Consider the following 15,589-nt stretch of genomic DNA (forward strand, 5'->3'; position numbering starts at 1 on the left):
TGCCCACGGCTTAGTTTATACATGTTTATCAACTATAGTCTCCCTTAAAACATTATTTCACAACTTCAAGTGTAATGTGAGGATCTCGTAGAAGTAAACTAGCAATTCCTCCTCATTGTCAGACTTTTTACTTTTACATATGCCATAAATATGTCTGTTGCTATTATTTTTTTATTCAGTTTTTTTAGCCACTGAAAATAAAAAGAGAACTGAATTTCATATTTACCTTTACCTGTGTAATTTTGTTGGAGGAGGTATTGAGAGGACATTGAGTGTCAGTTGACCCTCGAGCTGGATCCTAGCTCCTCACCCTCTCCTCTGTCCTTGAAAAAATGTATGTTCTGATGGGGCCAATTTCAAGGACTTAGCCTTTTTTTTTTTTTTTAAGATTTTATTTATTTGAGAGAGAGAGAACAAGCGAGAGAGAGCACAAGTAGGGTGAAGGGTAGAGAGAGAAGCAGACTCTCTGCTGAGCAGGGAGCCCGATGCGGGACTTGATTCCAGGACTCTGGGATCATGACCCAAGCTGAAGGCAGATGCTTAATCGACTGAGCCACCCAGGCACCCAAGGACTTAGCCTTATGAGAGCAATGTGTTGAGACCAACTGGATGGTGTATATGACTGAACACCATTAAGGCCTCTATATAAACTTTTAAGATTCTGGTGGGCAGGTTTAGAGATCTACATATCTTGTGGTTGTCCAAGACAAGCCTCATCTGTAAGTTCTCTTGCTTATTTAACCTGCCAGCTCCCAATCTGGACTGGCTTGACTTTTTCTTCAGTCTCTCCTTGCCCTCTGTGTAAGAGGGACACTCCCAAGCTTATGAACAAATTTCTGCTGTTCTTCATTTATGTGTGTTTGACTGTATATGTATGCATAGGTATGCTTAGTTCCAAGTTTCTGTTAGATGTTATTCCTTTTATTTAACAATTCCTTTAATATTATAGTGTGAATGTACCGTCAAAAATTCCATCAATTTTGCCTGTCTGAAAAAAATCTTATTTTTCATTTTTTGAAAGATATGTTTCACTGGATATAGAATTCTAGGTTAACAGATTTTCTTCTTTCAGTATTTTAAAGGTATAACACCATTGTCTTTGGCTTGCATAAATTTCCATGAGAATGTTGATAGTCTTTGTTCCTTTATATGTAATGTATCTTTTATTTGCTGTCTGTCTTCAAGATTTTCTCTATCATTTTCAGTAATTTGAATCTGATATATCTTGGTGATTTTTTTGCTGTTCATTTACTTATTTGATATTTATATACTTACTTATTTTGTACTTATCCTGTTTGGTATTTCCTTAATTTTTTGGATCTTTGATTTGTTTTCTTGTGTTAAACTAGAAAATTCTCAGCCATCATCTTTTGAAATATTTATTTTGCTGTTCTCTCTCTCCTTCTCCATATCTCTGCTGGAATTCCCTATTTGTTCATGCATGATGTCTACCTTTTCTAATAGAACCTTTAACATATTAATAATAATTATCTTAAATTCCCTATCCAGATGTTCCAACATCTAGTCTGTATCCCAGTCTGGTTTTGGGAATTAATTTTTCTTTTTCAATATATTTTTAAAAAATTTTTAAAAAGATTTATTTATTTATTTTGGGGGGGCAAAGGAAGAGGAGAGTCTTTTCTTTTTTTTTAGGTTTATTTGTTTATTTTTAGAGAGAGAACGAGCATGAGTGTATAAGCAGGAGGGGCAGAAGGGGAAGGAGAAAGAATCCCAAGCAGACTCCACACTCAGCACAGAGCCCAATCGGGGGCTCTATGCAGGCCTCAGTCCCAGGACCCTGAGATCACGACCTGAGCTGAAACCAAGAGTTGGACACTTAACTGACTGCACCACCCAGGCACCCCTCTTTTTCAGTATTTTGTTCTACTTCTTTTTTTTATGCTTCATATAAGTTTTCGTTGAAGCCAGATACCTTGTGTAAGGCAGTGAAGACAGAGATAAATAAAATTCATGCCAGAAAATGGGCACATTTCTTTTATTGTGGGATAAGGTGTAGTCAATTGAATAGGTATTTGCTGGGTTTGGGTTTTGTTGTCCCTACTGTTACTTTAAGCATACTATAGACTTCAAATGGCATTACATTCTGTTTAGCGTGGGGACCAGCCAGTTGGTTGAGAGTTTTCTTCAGTGCGTGCTCCACCCTCAACTTCATGATTTCTCTCTGCACCTCGAGCTCAGAGAGGCTCTCTCTCCATGCTCTTCTACCATCCCCAGCAGTAGATGGCTGTTACATGTTGCTCGACTCTTACTAGGCAGGTTTGGGGAGAGGGCAGTATTCTTTACTGTTCTTTTTCATTCTCAGCCTTAGTTGAGTGCTGTTTTTCTGAATCCTTGGAGTGGGGCCTTCTCAGTGATCCTGCCCCTCCCCAATGAGCAGGGATGTGCAAGTGCCCGGCCCCAGGAGTTTCCTGCCCTTTGCCCAAGATGGGTCTTCACAAATGCTGTCAGAGTGAAAGGTTTTGCTGTCCTTCCTTTAGCATCTTGAGGTTTCTGTTCTATAGGGAAGATAGGAAAGCAGGATCCAGACAGGGTTTGTATAATTTCCCACAATCTTTTGTTTTCTAGTTCTAGAGAATTCAGAGATACCATGCAAAGCACCAAGATAGGAACACAGGCAAATAAAACAAACTGATCTGTTTAGGTGAATAGAGGAACTGAGAACAAGATTCTCAGGAACAAGACAGAGTTCAAATATTATAATCAAGACATATAAGGTTAGAGTTTTATAGTCAGAAGAACGACTTCTGTTTTTCTATCTCTGAAATGCTTTTCTCCCTTCCATTGTCAATGCTTACTTTCTTTTGCTCCTTTCTGTTTATCCCATTTTCTTGTTCTCCTCTGCTATATGTCCATCAAAAGATTGGTCTTATGTTTTTTTTTTCTCTCTCTCTCTCTCTCCCTCTCATCAACAAAACTCCAGATATTCTTTTCCATTTGATTTTTAGAATAAAACTGATATTGAATTGATACACTGGTTCTGAATCCTAAGTATTTGTTTGGATACTCTTCTGTCATACCCTCATTAAACAAATTTATGTTTATTAAACACCAGAGGGTGCAAAAATGACTCCAAAAAATAGCAATAATAATAACAAAGGATCATTCGTCCAAGCCTTTATTTATTCCACAGATATTTATTGTAAGAGTAGGGACCTTGTCTTTTTCAGTTATGTCATATTTCCAACAGTTAAATATATAAACTGGTACAAACTAGGCATTCATTGAACATTACTAAATTACTTAATGAAAGTAAAGGAAGCCAAGAGTTGTGTTAACTCGGGAGGGAAGGGGAGATGATAGCCATCATTAAATAAATGAAATAACACGGGGTTATAGTAGAGAGTTGATATTCACTGATTAGGTGAATTATTAGGTGAATATTAGGTTAATTAAGTGAAAAATTTTACTCTGCAATGAAAGTGATATATTTTGGATTTTTTTTTTAATGGCTGAAAGCAAAGATTGAATAATTGGTATCTATTCCTAAAGAACTACGAAATCTCGATTCCATAAACATTTTGAGAAAAAAACCCATAGGAATTATTGACTATATAGGATTTTAATATTCTTACCTGAAGGCAGATTGTGTGAAATCCTCCTGGTACCTCACAATGGGACAATGTCCTCATTAACACGTGTAGCTATTTGCATCTAAAGCTTTCCTTTATCTTCTTTGTCATCTCTAAATTGCTGAAACCTGGAATAAAATAGATGATTCCCCAAAGTAACACCAGGATATGTAATGCTGAATTTCATAAATAATCTTTTTTTCCTGCATCTTGGCACAGAAAATTTCCTGAAATATAAAAACACTATTCCCACATTTGATGTAAATAGAATACTCACGCATTTTAAATATTCTCAATATGCCACTCAGTTAATACTCTAAACAAATAGCATGCTTCTCAAAATTACATATTAACTCCAGGGAAAGGAGAAAAGGAGAAATTGTTTCCTCTGCAGTTATGTACAGCATTTAAATATCACACAGTACTCTTTGAGGGTCACAGTTTAACATCTCTCTTAAAGGAGCACCTTGGAGATGTGTGCACGTAACAGGGATAAGGACTTCTTTTCTACATGTGGTAACATTGAATAGGAAATAGTTTACAATGAAAAGTATATAAATAATCCAGTTTCCTACAGCATTTAGCACAGCCAAAGTATATGAGTCACAATTAGGAAAATCTGAATGTGGTCCCTGCAGCTGAATTTGGTCAACAGAGTATATGCTCTGAGCATTCAAAGTGAAAAATACCAGAAGTTCAGTGATATATTTGTAGGATGGAGCATTCATTTAAAAAACAAGGAATGTATAGATACTTTGATACCATTTGAACTATTTCTTTTGCTTCAAAGACATCATTTTACTTAATATAGAAACCCTAAAAACATTTTGGCTAGAGGCAGGAACAAAAGAAAGATGCCTTCCATTAGCATTATTATTTATCTTTGGTGCTATTATCCAGTGTGGTTAGATAAATAGAAGTTTAAAATTTGGAATGTTTCTGGTGACAGAACTAGGAGAATTAATTTTTTTAAATTAAAAAAAACACAAGAAAAATCTGATTGCTATTGCTGTGTTAGCAAATCATCCCAAAATTAAGTGGTTTAAAACAACAATTATTTCTAATCACTCATGATTTCTGTGGATTAGGTATTTGGGAGCATCTCAGCTGTGGAGTTCAGAGTCAGCCTAGTCCTGGAGCCATCTCAAAAGCTTCTATACTCATATATCTAGTACCTGGGCTGAGAGCTGGATGTTGAAAGAGCTGGGGCTCATTGGTATTTCTGTCTCTTTATGTAATTTCACCACACTGTTTCTCCACCAAGGCAATCACAGGGCTGTTAGATTGCTTGCATGGTGACCTAAGGTTCCAAAGACACATTTCCTGAGATAGAAAGCCATATTGCAGGTTTCAAGTTTCATCTTAAGAAAATCATGCAGCTATCTTTTGAAAATACAATCTTCTATAAGCTCATTCAGATGGAAAAATACAAATTATGTATAGCCTATTGAGAACAGATCTATATTTAATATAATATTTCAGGAAATTCCCAATACATGGAATATGTAAATGAAAATCATACAACCATAAGTCACTCTATAAGAAAAGATTGTCAATTCTTTTTTTAACATCAACTATTATTCAGACTAAAATAATATATATATAGTGACTCTAATATAAAAATAAAAACTTTTGCATCATTACAAAATAAATGATTGCCACAGTTAAAAAAAATAATAGCAAACTTGTAAAGTTGTAAGAAATGTTTACAGCTTCTATCATAGACAAAGATTTAATCCTTCTAATATTTAAAAATATTCTTCAATAAATAAGATAAAGACTAAAAACCCAATGGGGGAAATGGGAGAAGAAATAAAAGAATATTAGTGAAAATAACATATAAACAGTCCTTAAACATATGAAAAGTACTGAATCTCATTTATAATAAGAGAAAGAAAATTAAAAGTATACTGAGAAACCCCCAATTCACCTATCAGACTGATACCATTCCAAAATGTATTAACATACAATACTGGTGAGGCCCATAAGAAAAAATGAATGTACTGCTTTTTGAAATTATAATTGTCTAGGAAGGGCCTTTTGTCAATTTCTTTCAAAATTGCACTTCAGGAAATATACTTGTGGTAGCCAGAATTTTAAGGAGGTCCCTAATGACCGATGCCCTTGTATAATCACAGCCCCTTGGGTGTAGGCTAGACCTATAACATGCTTAACCAATAAATATAGTAAAAGTGATGGGCTATCATTCCTGTGATTGTGCAAGTTATAAGTCTGCTCTGAAAGGGATTTTGCAGGTGTAATTAAAGCCCCTAATCAGTTGCCTTTAAGTTAATCAAAGGTGAGAATATCCTGAGTGGGACTGATCTGATCGGGTAAGCTCTTATTAAATAAAAACAAACAAAATAAAACAAAGAAAGCAAAGTGCAGAACAATGCTGTGGTGTACAACCAGTTACATAACAAAAGGGGAAAAGGAATATAGATTTCTATTTGCTTGTCTAAATATAAAAAAGAACCTTTGAGTGAAGCAAAAATAGTAGTAGTCATTTGCTATGGCATCTGGAAGATGGGATCTAATTTGAAAGAGGACAGTCAAAGAAGGTAACCTTTTTACTGTTAATGTATTATTTAAAAATTTTTAATATATTTTATTTTAAAATGTTAAAAAATAAAAGTATGAATGTCAAAATCCGTAATCAACTTTTAAAGAATACCACAATGCAGGAGAAATATGTATCAATGAATGAAGGCCAAGAAGATTCAAGAACATTAACACAGTGTAAGAGAGTGGACAGAACAGAGCCAGAGGATTCAAGGTGAGGGTATACAGCCGGCTCACTGTGGAATGGTCTAGTTTTGAGTACTGGAAATGGACAGATACCTGGGATAATGAGACCCTGTCATTTCTGGAGGCAGTCAGGTATTGGTTGGGTCAGGTATAGGGCATGATGAGCCTGGTGACTGGATCGGAGAAATAGCGGTCTATAGCCACACTGTTGAGAGCCAACTCTGGTTTCTACCCAAACAGACAAACTCCTTTTTCATCTCTTAATTCCTATATTTCCTATAGTGCCACTTCTTTATTTGTTTCCAGGACGCTTTTTTGCAAGTCACATGGTGTTTCCATGTCTTTGATGTAAATATTGCCAACATTATAGGACAATCCTGCTGATAACATCGGTGAATTCCCAGTGTCTGTCCTTGAGGGATCTCACAGTGGCCTCTCTACTTAGCATTTCTAACCACTCACCTTTTATTGCCAGAGTGATCCTGCCAGTATTTTCAGAAACAAACACAGGCCAATATAATATATTTTATTGTTTGTTTAGTGAGAAGATTTAGGCCTTTAAGCAGGGAGACTTAGAGACATCTTAAAAGTGCTTTGTAGTTTAAAAGCACGTCTGTGACTTCAATATTGGACTAAGGTATTGTCATAATAATGATATCTGCAGATCAGGTGCAAAGAATATGAATGAAAATAATCTCTCTGTCCTATTCAGTGCGTGTCTCTAGGATCTGTTTCTACAGTGGGAAGCTGTGGGGAACAAATCTGAAGCTGATGCTTTGCACTTCATCTGGTACCATTAGAGGGCCAGCCACAGTCCCCTCCCCTCCCCCCAGGCAAGGGAACCCGGGTGTATTTTCACTCTTTCATTATTCATTATAATTCTCCACTCTTTAAGCTGCAACTTGGGAGTCATTATGCACTTTTGGGAACTGTATTAGCTATAGCAGGCCACTAGAGAATATGTAGTGTGCAGAGGCTGTAATTTACAAAATACGCTCTAGAAAAAGAAGCCAGGGAATGAAGCTTGGGAAGTGCTTCCTTTTCTGCATTGCCACTTATACACTATGGGAATTAAACTCAACAACCTCATCATGACATAAGAGCTTCACAAATAGAAAGGAGTCTTTCTATTGTGTAGAACAAGACAATGCAGAGAATCTCTTGTTTCCACATGAGCTATTGTTATAATAAACACACATTCCCATGGTTCTCCTAATAGCTGTGGAACAAGAATACTAGCGAGATCCTTTCCTGCTTGATAATTCTCAGGATGGATGAGCTTTACTTTCTTTATTCTCCTATCAGAATAAGTAGCCAATGAAGCTATGTGATTTTTGTTAAAATTTTATTTTGGGGAGAGTAGATAATTGATGTGAAATCATTGAAACTTTGTTGTGGATATTTCCAGTGTATAGATAAGCCATTACTAAGTTAATCGCTGCTGACAAGAGACAGGTCTTTCTTTTAGCTATTGAGGGACTGCTTGGTTGTTTCCTAGTTTTGGTGATTATAAATAAAGCTGATATTAAAAAATAGGATGTAGGTATTTGTGGGAAATACATCTTCACATCAGTTGGGGTAAATACCTAGAAGCACATTAGAGGCAGGAGGTAGAAGAACATTAAATATAGCTTTGTAAGAACCGCAATGCTGTATTTCAAAGTAACTGTGACATACTGCATTCCCAACAGCAATGAAAGAGTTTCTGTTGCTATTCATCCTTGACAGCATTTATTATTGTCGCTTTTTTGGATTTTAGCCATTCTAATAGATGTATAGTGGTGGTATCTCATTGCTATTTTAATTTGCAATTCCTTAATAACAAATGATGGTGAGCATATTTTCATATGCTTATTTGCCTTCTGAATATCTTCTTTTATGAGGTGTCTGTTCAGTTCTTTTGCCCATATTTTAATTGGGTTTATTTTCTTATTGTTGAGTTTTAAGAGTTCTTTGGACACTTTGGATACCAGTTCTTTATCAGATCTGTGTTTTTCAAATATTTTCTCCCAATAGGTGACTTGTGTTTTCATCCTATTAAGTTATGTTTGTTTGCAGAGAAGCTTTTAATTTTGGTAAAGTCCACATTATTATTTTCTTTCATGGAATGTGCTTTTTGATGTTTTATTTAAAAACAAGCCCAGATGATTTCCTGTTTTCTTCTAGAAGTGTTCTAGTTTGTTTATGGGTTTTGTTTGCTTTTGTTTGCTTATTTGTTTACATTTATCTGTTATCCATTTGGATTAATTTTTTGTGCAAAGTTTTAGGTCTGTGTCTAGATTCATTGTTGTTGTTGTCGTTTAATGTGGCTATCCAGACAATACTAGTGCTTTCTTCACATTCTGTATACCTTTCACTTACTTTTCTTGTTATATTTCATATTTCTTGTCAGCTGAACTTCCAACACAATATTGGCTAGGTGTGGTGAGAGGGAATGTCCTTGTCTTGTTCTCAGTCTTGGCGGGAATGTGTGTATTTCCTTACCATTAAGTGTCATGCTGGGTATAAGTTGTTTGTAGACATAATTTATCAAATAGAGAAAGTTTTTCTCTATTACTAGTTTACTAAGTTCTTTTAATTATAAATGGGTATGAACTTTGTTAAATTCATATCCTGAATCAATTTAAATAAGCATATGAGCCTACTAATTTAGTGGGTTACATTAATTAATATTTAAGTGTTAAGCCAGACTTGCATACCTGGCAAAAATCCCACTTGTCCATGGTACAATTCTTTTCTGTATATTTTTGGATATTTTGTTGAGGATTTTTACATCTGTATTCATTAGAGATTTTTGTCTGTAGTTTTCCTTTCTTGAAATGGCTTTGTTTGGTTTGGGTGGTAGGGTAATGGCCTCATAGAATGAGTTAGGAAGTGTTCCCTGTGTTATAGTTTTGGGAACAGATTATAGAGAATTAGAATCATTTCTTCCTTAAATGTGTGGTAGAATTCCCCAGTGATATTATCTGCATCTGGTGCTTTGCCTTCTTTTTTGAAAGGTTATTAATTATTGATTCAACTTATTTAATAGATATAGTCTGTATTTCTCCTTGTGTGAGTTTCGGTAGTTTGCATCTTTTAAGGAATTGGTCCATTTCACTTAAGTTCTCATATTTGTGGGTATAGAGTTGTTCATAGTATTCCTTATTATCTTTTTTTTTTTGGTTTTGTTTTGAGAAAGAGAGAGAAAGAGCACATGTGTGGAAATAGGGGGCGGGGAGGGATAGAGGGAGAGGGAGAAAATCCTAAACAGGCTCTGCACTGAGCCTGAGACAGGGCTCGAGCTCACGACTATGAGATCATGACCTGAGGCCAGACCAAGAGCTGGGCGCTTAACTGACTGAGCCACCCAGGACCCCCTCCTTACTATCTTTTAAATGTCTATGGAATCAGTAGTGATAACTCCTCTTTTATTTCTGATATTACTAAATTGTGTCTTCTCTTTGTTACTGTAAGCTTGACTAGAATTTTGTCAATTTAATTGATCTCTTCAAAGAACCACCTTTTCGTTTCATTGAATTTCTCCATTGGTTTCCTGTTTTCAATTTCATGAATTTCTGTTATAATTTTTATTATGTCTTTTTTTCTGCTGGCTTTAGGCTTATAGTTTCCTATGATAGAGGTTTGGAGTATTGAATAGCTCCTTCATTTATCCTAATATATGCATTTAATGCTATAAAAGTCCATCTATGAACTGCTTTTGCTGCAACGACACATTTTCATAAGTTTTATTTTCATTTGCTTTAATTTTTAAAACTTTCTCTTGAGACATCTTTAATCCATGCGTTACTGAGAAATGTGTTGTTTAATTGAGAAATGTTTGGTAATTTTCCAGCTGTCTTTCTGTTACTGATTTGTAGTTCAATTCCACTGTGGTCTCAGAACATAGTTTGTATGATTTCTATTTTTTAAAATTGTTAAGCTGTGTTATATGGACCAGAAGTGGTTTATTTTAGTGAGTGTTATAGGTGAGCTTGATAACAATGTATTCAGCTGTTGTTAGGGGGAATATGCTATAAATATCAATTAGATCCAATTGATTGATAGTGCTGCTCAAGTCAATAATATCCTTAATAAATTTCTGCGTGTTCGATCTATTGATTAGAGGGGTGTTAATGTCTCCAAGTATAATAGTGGATTTTTTTGTTTCTCCTTACATTTCTTTGAGCTTTTGCCACACTATATTGATGGCTTTTGTTAGGTGCATACATGCTCAAGATTGTTAGGTCTTCTTGGAATGTTGACCCTTTTATAATTGTTTAATGCTCCTCTGTATTTCTGATAATATACCTGGTTCTGAGGTCTACTTTATCTGAAATTAATACAGCTATTCTAACTCTCTTTTGATTAGTGTTAGCATATTATATCTTTCTTCATCCCTTTGATTTTAATCTATCTGTGTTTTTATATTTGAAGTGGATCTTTTAGACACATCTAGTTAGGTCTTGCTTTTTATCTATTCTGATGGTTTCTCTCTTTATTTAGAGCACACTTTACGTGGTTATTGATATAGTTGGATTATTATTTACTATGTTTGTAACTCTTTTCTATTTATTGAACAGGTTCTTCATCCTTTTTTTTAATTCCTTTTCTACGTTTTCTGGTTTTAATTGAAAATTTCATATGATTCCATTTTATTTCCTCTTAGTATATTCATTATACTTTTTAAAAAATTAGTAGCATTCCTAGAGCTTGAAATGTACCTTTACAATTTACGTAAGTCTGCTTTCAAATAGTCTGTACTACCTCAAGAGTGGTGCAGGTTCCTATAAATGTGCTTCTAGCTCCTCTTTGCAAACCCTTATTACTTTGCTGTTATTCATTTCCTTTATCTGTATGCTATAATCATCTAATAAATACATTGTTGCTTTCATTACTTTGAAGAAACAGGTATCTATTGATCAGTTAAGAATTAGAAAAATTAAAAAATCATTTTACTTTTATTTTTTGATGTTCTTTCGTTGATATAAATCAGAGTTCGACATTTTTCTTCTGAAGAACTTAACAATTCTCACAGGACAGGTCTGTTGGCCAAAAGTCACCTTATATTTTACTTGCCTGAGAAAATCTTTATTTCTTCTTCCCTTTTGAAAGATACTATTGTTAAATCTAGAATTCTAGGCTGGTGTGGTTTTTTTCCCCTCCAACACTTTAAATATTTCACTCCATTCTTTTCTTGCTTGCATGGCTTCTGCTATGAAGTCAGCTATATTTTTTTAACCTTTTCTCTCTATAGACAAGTCCCCCACTGCCGCTTCTTTTAAGATTTTCACTTTGTCTTTGGTCTTCTGAACTCTGAATATGATATGGGCAGACACAGATTTTATGATATATTTCTGGCTTGGTGTTCTCTAACCCTCATAGATATGTAGTTTTGGATCTGCTATTATTTTCAGAAAAACATCTTCTCTGATCTTCAAATATTTCTTCCTTCTTTCGGTATTTCAATTACATTAATATCACACTTTTTGAAATTGTTCCACAGTTCTTAGACATTGTGTTCTGTTTTTTAAAATTATCTTTTCTCTTTGAATTTCAGCGTGGAAAGTCTCCTGACAAATTTTCAGGCTCACTGATGATTTCCTTGGCTATGCCCACTGTAATGATCATTCCATCAAGGCATTCTTCATTTCTGTTACAGTATTTTGAGTTCTAGCATTAGCTTTGACTTCTTCCTAAAGTTTTCAGTTATCTATTATCTGCTTGCTCTAACCATCTATTTTTGCATGTTATCTGCTTTTTCTAGCACAGCCAGACTCTATTAGTTTAAATTTTCTATTGGATAATTCCAAAATCTGTATCATATCAAAGTCTGATTCTGATATTTGTTTTGTATCTTCTGTGTGTTTTTCTTGCCTTTTAGCATGCTGTGTAATTTCTTGTTGAGAGCTAGACATTATGTATCAGGCAAAAGGGTCTGAGGTAAATAGGTCTTTAGTTTGAAGTTTTATGTTCACCTGGCTAGGGGTTGGGCTATGTTATATTTGCTGTAAATTGAGGTGCCATAGGCTTCAAATTCCTTGAGGGTCCTTATTTTTAGCTCTCCTCTTGTCTTCGGGCTTGTCTAAGAACTTTTTTTTTTAAAGATTTTAAAAATTTATTTGACAGAGAGAGACACAGTGAGAGAGGGAACACAAGCAGGGGGAGTGGGAGAGGGAGAAGCCGGCTTCCCGCTGAGCAGGGAGCCCAGTGAGGGGCTTGATCCCAGGACCGTGGGATCATGACCTGAACCGAAGGCAGACACTTAACGACTGAGCCACCCAGGTGCCCCTTGTCTAAGAACTTCTTAGAGTCTGTACCTTACAGCTACTATAGCTGCAGTCCATTTTTATTACACTGGATCCCCAATGATGTGTTGATTAGGTATGGGAGAGGGAAAGGTTTCCATAACCTTATGATTAAATCCAGTGATTTAGTGAGCCTATGTCCACGGGCTGTGACTTTCACAAAGGTTTCTTATCTTCCTGTCCCCTTAGGTGAGACAGGAAGGCAAGACAGGATTAGTCAGGGATAAATGCCCTTCCCCTAGTGGGATAAGGTTCTGTTAAGGTCTTTCCCTTTGGAGAGTAAGCCTCTATCAGAGAGAATGCTCTGGGAGTATTTCAGAATTGCTCCTTCTACCCTCCCACTTCCAGAGACATGTGGGGATTTTTCTTGACTCGTCATCATGAGAATGGTGGGTTACCTGGAAGTTAAGCCTATGAGATGGGGGGATCCATCGAAGACTGAAGGTGTCCAGGAATTTTTCCCTTTAACACACAGCCTCTAACATTTTATCAAAATTACCATTAAATGTTTCTATCAGTTTATGACTCCAGTGGCTTCTACTTCAGATTTGTTAATCTCAGCTATGGTTTTCTGTATGTGCCTGTTCCTTTAGATTTGGGGGAGTCCATTTGCCCCACATGTCTACTTTTTGATTAGTGTAAGGAAAATCATTGATATTTTTAGTTCGTTCAGGTTTTTTTTGTTGTGGGAAAGATGGGGGTAGCACTTTTGAAGCTCTTTACATGTTGGAGATGAGACTGGAAGAAACAGGTTCTTGTCTTAAAGAAAAAGAAAGGTCTCCTTTAAATGTTTAGTCCCTTCTAATTACTATATTTTTATTTTTCAGTTGTTTCTTTGCCCTAATACTGAATTTCATAAAGATCTTTATACATTCCTATTTTGACAAATGAAGGCCAGGCCATCCTTAGAAAAAGCAACATGACTCTGTGGGTTTGTGAGGACATTTGCTTAGAGGAAGTTCATAGCTATCCTTGAAAAGCCAGCACATCTGAATTGGAAAGGGCTCCAATTGGAGAGACCTCAGAAAGTGGTGTTATGGACCAGAAAATATGCATTATAACTTAAAAAAATTAGCCTTATATCTTCAATGATTATATTTTCTGAACAAAGACTTAGAGCATGTAGTGAATTAACCAAGTAATAGTGTACTTGCCCAACATTCAAAAGCTCATGTGCCTATAGGGACCAAGCAGGTAACATTAATATGTTACTCAAGTAGTAACAGGAGCATGGGAAGGATGGGCGGAACTAACAGACAAAGCTGCCACATTAACACATTTAAATAAAAAAAAAAAATCAGCCAAAGAAAAAATGCATCTGTGTGCTCTGTGCAGAATAATGACTACTTGCTTTTCATTTATTATGTATGTGGCTGATTTATTTATTGGGTTTCTACCATGTAGGCTCAATAAAATGAAATATTTTAGATGAGAAGATAGAAAATTTCATCTATGACAAAGGGATTATTATGCTTTAAGGAAGGAAAGTCGATTTTTCTGTTTTCTTGTATGTGCAGGAATTTGCTACTGAACTGAATTTCTTACATGTGTAGGCAAGAAGCTTAAAAGAAATGCCATCCTAAAGTATCTGCTCGGTGGCCAGACCCACTTTAAGAATGTCTATTGTAAACTTCTTGTCACATTCTTCAATATCTCCTGGAGGCAGCTCAATGCAGTTCCAGGAGCAAGAAAAGAATTTTAGAAAACAATTGGACAATATAATAATTAGAATTAAATTATTCATCATGTTTGACCTGGTAATTCTACTTTGAAATTTATCCTTAGGAGCTAATACAAAATACAAACCAATATTTATGCAAAGAGCTTCCTTGTCTATACAACAAAGGATATGCACAAACAAAAACAATCTGAATATAAGTAGATAAAGCTATGAAATATTAAAATTATATATAATTTGATGCAGACATTAAAATTATGTGGGCCAAGAAACAACAACACAGGTAAATACACAAGTATATTTAAAAAATGAAAATGTATTTGTGGCACTCTAAAACAAGATGTAAAAAAAAGGAAAAACATACCAACGTTTAAACACTATTACTCTTGGTTCAGTGGCATCTGAATCCTGTCTTATTTTCTATCAATTTCTTATTCTCTTGTCTATACTTTTTATCATAAACAGAAAGTACTTGCATGATTAGGGGAAAAAAAACAAACCCTAAATACCAATTCTGGCATATTTCCTCAAAAGATTTCATAACCCCCAGGTATTTTCCATGATACTTTTATTTATTTTTTTAATATTTTTTTAAATGTTTTATTTATTTATTCATGAAAGTCAGAGAGAGAGAGAGACACAGAGGCAGAGGGAGAAGCAGGCTCCCTGCCGAGCAGGGAGCCCGATGCGGGACTCGATCCCAGGACCCTGGGATCGTGACCTGAGCCGAAGGCAGACGCTTAACCATCTGAGCCACCCAGGCGCCCCCATGATACTTTTAAAAACTTGCTAAAAATTAACAAAATTACACCATTAAATAATTGAAATTCCTTTTCACTAAAATGGAAAGCAAAATATTTATTTAAAGGACTGTCACTTGGAGGAAAAGCCACAATCTGGAAATTGCAGGGACGAGGGCTACTCTAGGCGCAGAACTTAGCAATGGCAGTCAGGGAGGGACACTCTAGAACAGGGGTGCTCCAAGTCTGGGAGGCTGGAAGTGGCACTGTAGAGAGAGACCACCTGCTTCTCCAGCCTGGAGGCTCAGGGTGAGGATTCTATCCCTATCTGTGTTCTCTGGGGAAGGATGTGGCTTACCGTGGTCCAGTCTCCCTGTGGCCAGAGAGTGAGTTTGGTGACGTCTATGACCGGCAGTGATACTATTGAAAGGACAGCAGAGTGGGAGGCTTCTATGTGAGAAGCCATGAATACACACTTCAGCAAAGTAAAAATGCAGTAAGAACCGGGGAGAAACCAACCAGTTCACTCTCAAGGGGAGAGGGCTT

General features: G+C 35.8%; 1 long non-coding RNA gene across 2 annotated transcripts in view; it reads right to left on the reverse strand.

Annotated features, from left to right (window-relative positions):
- Nucleotides 1–15,589, reverse strand: part of LOC135361855 (uncharacterized) — a 65,264-nt gene that overhangs the window by 16,430 nt on the left and 33,245 nt on the right. Inside the window, exons 4-5 of one of the 2 annotated variants that reach the window (XR_010405991.1) lie at nt 3,594–3,718; nt 1,990–2,516 (exon numbers count right to left, since the gene is read on the reverse strand). This is a non-coding gene — a long non-coding RNA (uncharacterized LOC135361855). Of the gene's footprint in view, nt 1–1,989; nt 2,517–3,593; nt 3,719–15,589 lie in introns of those variants that run through there. The other variant, XR_010405990.1, reaches the window with a different exon arrangement.

This window comes from Mirounga angustirostris, unplaced genomic scaffold (genome assembly GCF_029215605.1).
Source record: "Mirounga angustirostris isolate CCGP_5_RB_7025 unplaced genomic scaffold, mMirAng1.0.hap1 SCAF_10, whole genome shotgun sequence".
Taxonomy (NCBI): Eukaryota; Metazoa; Chordata; class Mammalia; order Carnivora; family Phocidae; genus Mirounga; species Mirounga angustirostris.